Raw genomic sequence first — 13,347 nt, 5'->3', positions numbered from 1 at the left:
AATGGACGCCATCGCCACGCCATATCATTGTGATTGACGTTGCTTGTCACGCCTTAAACATAACAAAATTCGCAATACATTGCGTCTTAGAATAAACTTTAAAGTGTATTAAAAATCAATCCACAAGTTATTTTTAAAAGTCGCTGAACAAAAATGTTGGTCAGTATGAGGAGTACAGCCTACAGTTTAATTTTTTGCTCATATTACAGGCCACACCCGGTAGTTAGTTTCTGGTAATTTAACGTTGCTATTATAACTAAAACTACATGTATTAAGTTAGCATTAAGTACTAGGCAGTTATTGTTTTTTCGTCCTTATAGTTGCAGTTGTAATAGTCGTGCTTATCTTACAATAGAGGATTCTTAATAAAATTATTAAGAATCGTAAGATAAAAGACGTCGAAATAGACAGAACGGAAATCTTTAATAATAAAGTCTTACGCTGCTTCAAATCTCACTTGTTCAGAGAGTTTTAATAAATGTCTATGTTTCTTGATAAAGAATTAAAGTAAGAATTTCGTTTTACTTAAAACAGGCAAATGCTACATAAAAATAAAGAAAAATTTAACTGACACAATTTTAATGACACAGTACCCATTTACATATTATGTTATACTCTACTTTTGCCTATTTGCGTCACAATATGTATTAAGCAAGCAAAATATATACAATTATACATACGCAAGCATCACAAAAATAATACAAATCATCTAAAACATCTAACTTCCCAGGTATCCTGTAAAAGTTACAATGGTTTCTAAGGTTACGAGTATGTTAGAGAAAGAAATCAAAACAGTTCAAGTTTGGAACGTGACTCGTCGTTTAGAAGCTGGGAGTGCACGTCTATTCCCTCGGTTACAACGAAAAGGTGGAACTTTTCTGCTAGAAAATAATATAATATAGGAAATACAGCAATTCGTGTCGGGGTTGCGCCTCTAGCAATAGAGATGCTAAAAGCATTTTATCTATACGATGGAATCTGAAACGTGATTAGAAATTACATCACAATTTGGTGTTGTTTTGTAAGAATGTAATCAAAGCTTTAAGATGGGTTTGTAGTTTTTCAAGATTGATAAAGTAATAGATCCTTAATTTTCTTATTTACCGAGCTGACCTGTTTATCACTGATATTGAGTTTGCGAAACTGCCGTCGTAATGGCAAAGGTATGTGTTGGGACTGATATGCAATCTGAAATAATTAAATTAAAATTTATTATTGTTATTATTCAGAGCCCACTGTGTCCCACTGCTTTGCATAGGCCTGGCCTCTTCCTCCACTCGTCTCTATTTAGTGCAATACCTGACCAGCCTCTTAAGAAGGAGTCCAAGTTATCCCGCCATCGCCGACGAGGCCTGCCGGCTCGCCGATTAGACTCGTGGGCTCCCACTCTGTGGTTAACTTGGCCCACAAGTCGTCCGGCATTCGGCAGACATGACCAGCCCAGTCCCATTCAAATTTAGTTTATTATATCTTTTTGTGTCCGGATGTCGTAGATCGAACCCCGTGCTCGTACCCATGCATTTTTCGGAACTTATATTCTTTATATCATTTGATATTTTACCAGTTGCTTTTCTGTGAAGGAAAACATTAGTCCACAGCATGTAATATTTGAGTACCTAATAATTAGTCCACTATGTGTTTTTTAAATTATATTCCCTGAATCATCATTAATCTTGAGGAGAATTCACACCTGATTGCAATTTGTCTGTAAAGTTAATATACGACTACTTGCGGCAATTTACGGCAGATTTTATGCATCAGATTGTGGTTATCAGATATTACGTCCCGTCAATTTCTCTGCTGCATAATACTGTGCTTACGTGACATGAGTTTCAAATTAATGTGATTCAATCAACATCGACAATCAAAGTGAGTCATTACTGTTAATAATAATATAATATAGGGTAGACCGACTGTTAATATACTCGTATTAATACAATATTCACATTACATCGATGTACATATGTTTATGTATATTTGCGCATAGTTTTATTTTCCAGCCTCCAACTTGCAATTATATAGTTTAGTTTAAAGCCAGAAAATTAGATTTATTAACAAAAATATGCGAGTAGTAATACCTATCCAAATATTTATGATGTATCTTTGATGATAAAGCCGTGTAAACCGTGTAAACTGTTTTGTGGGACACTGTAATTGTATAAGATGTATATTTTTATGTTAATAAATAATAAATAATAAATAATAAATGAAATCTTTGTTGTACCATACTTAGTATTTTAAGTACCAACAGTTGTATTACCACACTTCCAGACACAATTTACTGATAAACCCAGCATAATGCATATGCATAAAACCTGCGTCAACAAAAAGATAATTAAGGCGCCAGTGCAGCAAGTGCAGCTTTGACTTGCACTCCAGCCTTATTTACCTGCCCGCTTTCCACCGCTCGGTTTCCAAATGACGTAATTTCGTATGAGTATCACTGGAACATCGGCTTCTTTTCGAAATCAAGGCACATTGTCATGATGCGTCATTTCGGATGCAAACTGCGCTTCATTTCAGCTCATATGTGGTTTAATCTGCGCGTGCTGTTAACCCTGATGCAGATACGGTTATGGATATTAGAAGCGCTGGTGGCCTAGCGGCAAGAGCGTGCTACTTTCAATCCGGAGGTCGCTGGTGCAAACCCGGGCTTGTACCAACGACTTTTCTGAACTTATGTACGAAATATCATTAGATACTCGTGTTTTCTAGTCGCTTTTCAGTGAAGGAAAACATCGCGAGGATACCGGACTAATCCCAATAAAGTCTAGTTTACCCTTTGGGTTGGAAGATGATGACGGTTATAGTTAAAAAAAATAATTCTGGAATAGGTTATTATTTTGCTTTGATCCGTCCACCGACCAATCTTCTGTCAGACATGTAAGTATCTTCAATTCAAAATAAAATCAATTATTTGCCACCTGCATCGAAGCGAACTATGTAACCTCTCTCATCTCAGCGATTTTCTCGGTTGCATCTTTCGTTAGAATCCTCTTCTCGAGATTTTCTTCTTGATTTACGCCCCTTAAAATGTAGCTATGTGCCTAAGTATCATCCCTTGCTGATATTTTCTTAGGCTCTTTACTTGCTATCAACCTACCTAATAAAAATGTTATTATAATGGCGTAACATAATGCTATGGGCCATAAAAGTACACATTGTCTACTTTTGAGGTGTACAATAAGGTAATTTATACATTTTGTTATATTTTGGATGTCTGCACAATAAATATGTCTTATCCCCCTGAGATTACTATAAATGACAGTTAATCATCGTATTCGTTATTTGGTTATTTTATTCAAATTATGTTCTTCTTCTTATGGTGCCATATCCTATCGGATGTCGGCGATCATCATGCGAAAGTTTTCTCTCTTCTTTGCCGTTCTAGAAAGAGTGGCGGCGTCCTTAGTACCGGTCCAATTCCTAATATTTTTACTTCAAGTTGTTCAAATTATGTTAGGATGATAAATTTATCAAATATTTACAAGCAATCTTGGTTTGAACGAAACATTTTCAAGTCATTAATCGTCATTAATGAGTTCAGAATGTTTCATGTGAAATCACGTCTTAGGCTCGTGAAATACACGCTGGCTTCAACTTGTGGCAACTAACCCAATTAAAAGTTTAGGCTACATAATAAGACAAACTTTCTTCTTAGCTACAATAAGTCGGATTTAGGAAATGAGTTATTAGAAAATATAATTACACGGTGAAGAGGTGGGAAATTGACTGGCTGTGAACAAAGTAAAGTTGTATTTTTTTTTGTTGACGTCTTTTTTTTTTCAATGTCTCTTAAGAGGTCTTTTAGGGTTTATCCTTATTTGATCTGACTTGAAGTGGTTTTCTACTTTTATTTATGTAGAAAAAAACAACTACAAATGTGTCGTTTAAGTTGAAACTCGGGTCCATTCGACTCTCTTAGCAAATATATACTCTATTATTTTTTCTTACCAAATAATCAGACAGTTGGATTTACCGGAGTTTGAAGTTAAGCTACTCAAATTAGTTTTAGAATTCCTACATACATATACAGGGTGATTCAGGGGACGTGAGCAGGACTAACACTGCGCATTTCGTAAATTATAAGCAACTGTTTCATATCAGTATTAGTGAGTTTAACGTTAATTTTGTAGTCGTGTTGAAAAAAAAAAGTTATTAATTTATTTTCGACATGCATGGTCACCCTAAAATTAGAATACCAAACTACCGATATTCTGTGTCAAATTGAATGTCATCACTGTCATTACGGTCTGGTTACTTTTGAAAACTCGTATCTCACCAAGTTTGACAGTTAATTTTTTTCGTAATCAAAATGCTGTCATTACGGTAAAAGAGGTTTTATGTTTATTAATTAGGTTTTGTAGGGTGACCAAGATTGTAGAGAATGAAATTTACCCTCAACGAAAAGTTAAAAAATAGGATAAAGTGTGGTTGTTTCATCTAAATACGACGGTGATCGATCAATTATCAGTTACTGAGTGTGTAGGATTAGTCCTGCTCACGTCTCATGAATCACCCTGTAATTGTAGAATAAATTTTGATTCAGACTTATGCTCGATTGGCTGTGTATGAACCTACAGTACTTTTGGCCTGAACCTGAAACTATAAGTACTTGGCCTCAGCAAAGTTTTTGTGAGCTTCACGAAATTTTGCAAAGTCGCAACCCTACAGAGTTTTCAACGACGAAGACACTTTCCTTATCCTTTGCGCTTTCAACTAGATTATAAATTAACTAAGCTCCATTGGCTTAATGCCAGCACTATACCGTGGCGGCGAGCCCAAGTAAACAGGGCTATATTTGTGTTAACACTGCTTGACCTTCCCTGAGGGCCTACCGCGAACCACGTTCGATGTATTGCCTCCCTGTCACACTTACGTATGAATTTATTAGTGCGACAGAGAGACAACACGTCGATCGTGGTTCGCAGTAGGCCTGAGTAGCCGGCACAGAGGGAATTCGTGATGCGGATTAAGGCATGTGAATAACAAATGTGATTAGACATTTAGAAGGTTAATCCTTGATCGCGGAAATTAGTAACAAGTTTAGTCGTAGTCAGGATACATAGTCACGATACGTTCAGCTGTTATTTCCTTTATTTATTTTGAGAAACTGCTAGTTCCTTCAAACAAAAACGACACTTTTGACACTCGCACATCTAATCCATATCGTTTCTAGAATTGACGTATCTTAAATTTCGAATCGGGCCGAGAAGCGTAACTAATTTTATTACACAGGCATAATAATATGTAAACAGATGGCACTGTACCTACTGGCCATATGTTTTGTAGTCACCAAATTGTCAAAACTGTAACTTTTGACAATTAGAGTTACTGCATTAAATAGTCTGCGGAGCCCTACAGCTCCAAGCGCCATCTCGTTTAGCTGTCAAAATCGAAGCAAAAAAAAACCATACGCATCTTACTCAATCAATATATCTTTGGAAATTGTAAAGTGAAAACGTTGACGTCACGCCACACGGCTACTCGATACAACTGATCACAGATTTTATTCAGGGACCATAATCTTATATCTGATCTGGTAGGCTGATCACATGGTTGCTCGTACACTGACCTTTTTTTACAATTAGTTTTCCGTTGATTGAAAGCCAATTGGTAAAGGTTTAATTATTTATTGAACACGTGAGCACATTTTTAAACTCGTTATTGCTGCAATCAACTGAGTTTAATTCCTGACTGTCATTTATTTCCAGTGCCTAGTAAACATTTTTGGAAAGGCTTAATAATTTCCTGGGGCTTTAACTAAAAACTGGCTGCGCCAACCCGTTAAAAATTAAATTTTAAGGCGACTTTTCTACGGAAGTTTTCTATTGCTAAGATAAAATATCAAGCTGAATTTGGTATCTTTCAATGTCTATCTAGAACAAAGCATTTTCACAGACACGAATCACTGAACAGAACAAATAAATACTTAAACGCTGCTTCGGATATCTAAATAGGCTTTTATTGTTTTTAGGCTTCCGTACCCAAAGGGTAAAAACGGGACCCGGGTAATAACCTACTAAGACTCCACTGTCCATCTGTCTGTCTCCGGGCTGTATCTCATGAACCGTGATAGCTAGACAGTTGAAATGTTTACTTATGATGTATTCCTGTTGCCACTATATGTAACAACAGATACTAAAAAGTACGGAACCCTCGGTGGGCGAGTCCAACTCGCACTTTTCCGGTTTTTATATCTGTTTTCTTTATATGAATCTCCACGGAGCGTAGTAAGCTGAGGCAGGTACTAAACTGAACGAATTATGGCCGCCATTAAATGGAGGTCTATTCTCATAAACATCCAGTGGGGTCAGTAAAAGCGTGATGGTGCTAATCTGTCATAGCGAGGCCTTGTCGGCCTGACACTGGAGCGAGTGAGATGAATTGTGGTCCAATTGATTTAATTCAGCGTTGATTCTACTCGTTTTAGGTACCTACTTACTGTTTTCAGGATTGTAGCTGTTAAATGGTAAAAGTAGCAGATGTGCAGTCAGGCCAATCATATTAAATAAAAAAAGCGTTTTTAGGAATTAATTCAAAGCAAAGGAAATCATTTTAGTACCTTCATTTAGTCTTAAATGCGTATAATCCGAGGTTGCTCCATCCCAGGAGGTGTGGATAGTTTTGGGAGCCTTGGGAGATACATTTTACCTTGGTTTGACAAAATCACTTGATGTAGAAGGAACCCATCATCAATTACACTTGTCACTACCAGCAAGGTTGTTGTGGATCAGACACTAGTGATTTTTATTTGGATTTTAACACGATTTTACAAAAATAAAAATTCAATGTGGTGGCCATTTTTTTACAATCTTTGACCACAAATTCATATTAAGGTACCTTTCGGATCCTCAGATGTAAATTTTTATCATAATTAGAGAAAATTTACCGTCGGATGTATCGTTTTTGAACTACAAGCAAAAAACTGAAAAGGAGCAAATTTTTTTCCACAACTCGTGGAATGGAGCAAACTCAGATTTCACTAATTTAGAACCAATTAAAGGTATTAAGAAGATTTCCAGCTTGCTGGGAATTAATTCCTGGAAAGAATCTAATTTGACTGGCGTAAGTATGCACTGCTACATTGTTATTGCATCAACATGGCAGTGTTATCTCGATTATGCTGAAACTACTACTAGTAGTAGTTGCAGATGATTTTTGAGTTCAAAGTTTGTTTGTTTATGTTAGTTTGTTGTTCACAATTAATTACACTAGTTTATTAGTTGAGAGGCAATAGCAAAAGAAATAAAACCGGGCAAGGGTTCCGTACCATAATGCAATAAAAAAAACAAAAAAAAAGCAAAAAAAAAGCGGTCACCCATCCAAGTACTGACCACTCCCGACGTTGCTTAACTTTGGTCAAAAATCACGTTTGTTGTATGGGAGCCCCATTTAAATCTTTATTTTATTCTGTTTTTAGTATTTGTTGTTATAGCGGCAACAGAAATACATCATCTGTGAAAATTTCAACTGTCTAGCTATCACGGTTCGTGAGATACAGCCTGGTGACAGACGGACGGACGGACGGACGGACGTTTTACCCTTTGGGTACGGAACCCTAAAATTGAACCTTGACAAACGGTGCATTCAAAGATAGATACGAAAATACTTATTGATCACTAAGGCGACGCAGTACGAGTAATTGTATACAGTCAAAAGTCAAATGCTATGTTCATTTTATGACCGTACTATCCAGAGGATAGCAAAACACGCCCGTGATGCTTCAGTTACTCTGACAACCCGTCTGTAATCCCGTCAAATTTCGTTTAATATTCAATGCCTGTGAATGTATTAAATACCAATTTAGGAAAGTAACATAACGGGGTCTCGAAAGTATATTTTGTATTTCCTATCAAAGAATCTTCCTAAGCATTGACGAAATCGCTTTGCCGGACTTCACGGTGACGTAATACAGCTACAATTTCACAGGCTACGGATCACACTGATTTTGAATAGGACCCCTTTTAGACGCAGTTAGAGGGGTAAATAATAGTTTCAATTTAGCCTTACTAATCGTTGATGAGACGGACAAGGAAGGGAGTAATTTTACCGCTTAAAACTCTAATTCGTGACGACCTCAATAATTCAATATAATTACCTAAACTTCTAGCAACTTTTGACTGTAAAGAATAAAAAAATACCAACACAAATATGAACCAGGAGGAGTTTTCTCGCTACATGAGAACCTAATTAACCTTATAATCTTTATAGGCTTCCGTACCCAAAGGGTAAAAACGGGACCCCATTACTAAGAGTCCACTGTCCGTCTTTCAACAGGCTGTATCTCATGAGCCGTGATAGCTATAGACAGTTGAAATTTTCACAGATGATAATTATATATTTGTACCGCTATAACAACAAATGATAAAAATTACGGAACCCTCGGTGGGCAAGTCCGACTCACATCTGTCCGGTTTTTATTTAACGTACATCTTACAAGAATAGCGACAGGTATTACGCTTCATTACAACTTTTCTTGATCACGTTGTTCTTCTAACCTCTACCTCCTCTATTCTATTTAACTTACATAGAGCGTTGTCTTCTAAGTTTAAGATACTCTAGTCTGAGGGATTTAGGTTACACAAGAAACTTAACTAACCGTATCTAAACTCAAGCTCAGCTTAAAGCGATTTGAGGTTTTGCTTCCAGCGTAATGATCTTATCGTGAGAGATATACGAAATCAAAAATGCATCTTGATAGTACTGTCTACAAAAGAATAAACACTGATGAAAAAGCACAAATGTGACCAATTCGAGCATTTTCGAAGATGTAGGTATAATAACATATAGGTAGGTAGTACATATAGAAACTCCAAGTAAGTTTTCTTTTACTTTTGTTATAAATCTTAATAATCCCTATTTTGATTCTATATAAAGACTTTCTTTCAAACTAAATAGGCACGAGTAAGTTTGTGTCTTCGCAGAGCCTTATTTAAAGGCAGATAATAAATTCGAAATGATTACATTAGCACTAGTGTAAATTGACTATGGCGGAACGTTTGAATAAACCAAGTCACGAACTTGGAAATACGCCCCTAGGGAGTCCCACCTAAATAACGGACTAAGAAAAAGCAAAGAGAATAAGATACGCCGCTACTAACAAGGGGAGATACTATTAGGCGTACTTGTTATATGTACGTACGTGACATTGAATATCAGAACAGTTTGTCATTTGATTTGCTTACTCGTGTCATTTTGTGAATTTGGTATTGTTTGGGCATATTATTCAGGTACTTTTGCTAATTATTTTAAAAAACCACATGCTATTTTATGCTTATACATGCCTCTGCCATGCCTAAATGGTTTTATAAAAGTAAATGTGTAGTAGCAGCTATCCCTTACCATTGTCATATCGGCACTATTACTCGTAATATTGCAAAGTACGTAAGCAGGTATTGCGAAATCTGAGTCGTTAAAAAATATAGTGACTGAAATGTTAGTTAATAAACAACACAAACACCGCAGCGAATGTCACACGAATGTGTATAACCACAACAAGACAACATTTTCGCTCGACAAACCCTCTGTTCAAATTCATGTCACATCACACGGTATTTAGCAATTCCATCCGCATGAATGGGTTGCGACGGTAAACCTGCAAAGTTCCTAAAAACGGCCAGGTAGCTTTTCTGTCCGCGGTAATATTTCGCGTTTTGCGTCCCGCAGTGCGACTTTAATTCTCATATTTCAGAGCAGTTTTTTAAGCAACTATTTTCAACTACCTGCACAGGAAAAGTAGAACAAAAGTTACTGCATTCAGCAATATTTTTAAATTACTGTATCCTTTGTTCTGTTGTTTCAGTAATTTGTTAAATTATATTACGCTTTCATTATTGCTCAATGAACTGCAAGGATTGTTAGTTGAAATTTCTAGCCGCATAAATTATATTAAAGGACAGGACACATCTATTATATATATCGATGCCAAAAACTTCCAGAAAATTATAGCTTCGAAGTGATGAGATGAGGTCACCGTCCCAAATACGGCTATCTACAGAGAAAATATTAACATATATAGGGCTCGAATAAATATCTCCGAGTAAGCGTGGAAAATTGTCGAAGTGGCGACAGCAGACGTGGAAATTGAGTTAGCAAATTTTCTTGTGTGGTTTTCTAACTTGAAAAGTAAACAGGCAAAGTAAATGCGAATTCTGGCATGATTTCAGTAAAAGTTTTCACACCGCTTTAAATGGCAACAAAAAAATTATAATCAAAGCTAAAATTATATTTAGTTTAACATTCTTCGACATGTATTTGTCATAATGCTGATGTTAAAGTAGCACGAGGTATAGGTACGAATTGGTTTTTAATACTCATGGCTGGATGATTTAGCATGACTTGCCGATTAGGTACTGATCGTGCATTTGACAGCTTAACCTACTTTGACTTATGTTTTGCAATCTTGCCGGATTAAATGCTTAAGAGTAGGTACTTTTTGCTCTATCCAAGTGTAAGGGGGCTATTCAAATAGTAGTTTCTTGTTGTACAGATAATCCATATCCATAAGCGTTTGTTAACAAGAAGTTTATATCTGAATAGATGTCTATTTATTTTATTATCATTATATCATCAGCGTAAAGACGTTGCGTAACTACTCTTTGGTGAATAACTTACGTTAAACTAACACAGATTATGAGTTGTAATAAACTTTCTGATAGAATTCAGAGTATTTCGATGTATTTTACTATTGAACTTATACCAACATCAGATGTTACTTCAAAACCACAAGGTTGTAAAGAGCTAGTTCGCTTGCGACAGTTACAAAGTTATTTTTATATCGGTGTTACGATGCTACTTTGTATTTTCAATGTAATAGTAAAAATGAGATTACACATATATGTTTACGAGGATGTTTGAAAGCAATCTGAAAAAGTGGACAAGATAATACCTTTTTCTTTTGAAAACATTCCTTTAAAACCACAATCCGTTGACTTTGGTCCACGCAAGTGGAAAAGGTGCCTAAGAACCTTTCACGGAATCAATGAATACAGTTAAAAATGTTGTATTCTAAGTAAATAATGTTTGATATTTGCAAAAAAAAAACAATAACTATGAACATAAATCTTCTTTTAATATTTTAAGGTCTACTTTACTTCCTTTATGTCAACAATAAAGTGTCTGATCTCCCCAAAAACATATCTGGATGAATACGATTTAAATTGAGCAACACGCAAATCCATTACAGGACCACTTTAACTTTGCATTCTTAGTAATTATACGGTTGACAGGTGCAGTTGCCTGACCAAATTGTGTTCAAATGATTTCAAATGCAATTGTAACGGATTAGAGAATCCCTTTAGTCAAAAGTGCTTCTGGTAAAACCTAGGAAAGTATTCACATTTCAACTCTTCAAAGGTTTTGAAATTCATTTATGGTATTTTTGTAAGAAGCATTACAGCACACTACAATTCAATGTCTTTTATATTTTTAAATGCGTTAAAAGTCACGTTCTGAGTTCTGTTCTGTGAACCCCATTGTGGTAAGAATATTTCGATTTAGAATTTATAACGGAATCTAACGAATCAAATTTATTAATGACGTTTTTTACCTTGTCGTAGAATTGAAAGTCAGAGCCTTTAGATGAAAATCCCTCTAAATATTTCCGTATTGCCAGCGAAGCGTGAAGGCGCGAAACGAGACATTTTGTCACGAACACTCCGGAAGGGCGGATTGAACTCGATTTGTTCGAATATTATAAAAGTTTTTTGATAGATCCATCACTTGGATGTAATATTATGTGGATGGAAAATCACGACGGTAACATCCTAAAGTAAAAACGCATTCAGAACTTCAGTAATTTTAAAATTGTGTTGTCGTTTTCTATTTATAGTTCGTTTTTTTAGCATTAGAAAGAAGGTCAGCGATCTTGCCATGTTTTATATTTATAACTGAAGAAAAAAAGCTTTTTAAAATTAACAGTAACAATTACTTATGAAAGCAGAAGAATAAAAATGATCGTATTAGATTTATAACTGTTACATATTTGCCGTGACTTATTTTAAAATGTGTTTTTCAATAAAAAGACACATCAAGATTGTTTACCTTATTTCTAATGCTAAAAATACGAACTATAAGTTAGGAACATTTATACCAGTTTATTGCTCCACCTACCCGAAAATGTATAAAACTTTAACGTTTAAATTAAAAAACCACGTATCCAGAGATTAAAAGGAATCTTACATGCTACATACAAGCCGTAATATAAAAGGTTTTCATTTGAGTAAATGACGTCATTCCGAGCAGAAATGAGACTTTAAACACGTTTCGTAAACTCTGAGGTCATGTAACTAGAGGTCGTAGATGTGGAATGAATTGATAATGAAACCTTTTATGAAGGCAGTAATTTAGATTTTATAAAACGCTACAGTGTAACTACCTTTTAGTAATCTAACTTTCGAAGTCTGTATACCGATCGAATATTTTTTGCAACTATATTAAAGAACATATTATATTATATTTTTCTGTTACTCGAAATTCCTTTCCTTTTCTTACAGAGCATTTCAGTGCTAGTATTTCAGTATGACTACGTGACACGTAAAATTAGGTTTGCTTGCGCATAAAATCTAGCGAGCTTATTCATGAATATCCGTGTATCGCGCTTGTACAAGTCCATGTCTGTTATTGAGATGTGCCGAAATCAAATCAGAATCATATTCTATGTTTTTGAATACTCTCTTGACATAGGTACCTATGGAAATAATATACTAACAGTCTGAATTAAAATGGACAAGCACTCTGTTCCATTAAAATACGCGTCTGCCTAACGTTAGCCGTGGCATGAAGTACTCGTTGAATAATTATAATTACGGCGCTGTTTGTGTTAATTTTGCGAGTATTTTCGCAAGAAACTTACGATCGTCATTACTATTAAACTGATAAAAAAAAGGAATTATTAATCCCATCAAAAACATGTAAAAGTAAAAAGATGCAAGTCTCGCAACGCAATTCTTCTACTACTTACAAAAAAGTTTAGAGATGTAATGCGAAATAGTTGAGTCTTCTAAAACTTATGTGTGTGTGTTTTTTACTATTTATAAAATTTCATTCTAATCTATACAAAAGTTATTCATAAAGTAGTTTCTTTTTTAGGTACCTACCGGGTGGTATAATTATTTGTGCACGCGTTTATACTTCCTCGCCGTAATGGTCCCACGGATGCACTGCTGAATTTTCGCCAACACGAAATGGCACGCTAGAATTCCCTAAGTAATTTGCATACCCTGTTGACTACGTAAACAAAGTTATATTGTACCTTACCGGGGTAAAATTACTTACCTAGCAGAAACCAATGTTAGAACTTACAAGATATATGTACAGTGGTATTACTAAACGAAATTAATAACT

General features: G+C 35.4%; 1 protein-coding gene across 1 annotated transcript in view; it reads left to right on the top strand.

The window, feature by feature from the left end:
• LOC134669526 (protein unc-13 homolog B) overlaps positions 1-13,347 on the top strand; it is a 402,107-nt gene that overhangs the window by 179,716 nt on the left and 209,044 nt on the right. The window lies entirely within an intron of this gene.

This window comes from Cydia fagiglandana, chromosome 12 (assembly GCF_963556715.1).
Source record: "Cydia fagiglandana chromosome 12, ilCydFagi1.1, whole genome shotgun sequence".
Lineage (NCBI taxonomy): Eukaryota > Metazoa > Arthropoda > Insecta > Lepidoptera > Tortricidae > Cydia > Cydia fagiglandana.
Note: the sequence above shows the minus strand (reverse complement) of the source record. Positions and strands in the feature narration are given on the sequence as shown.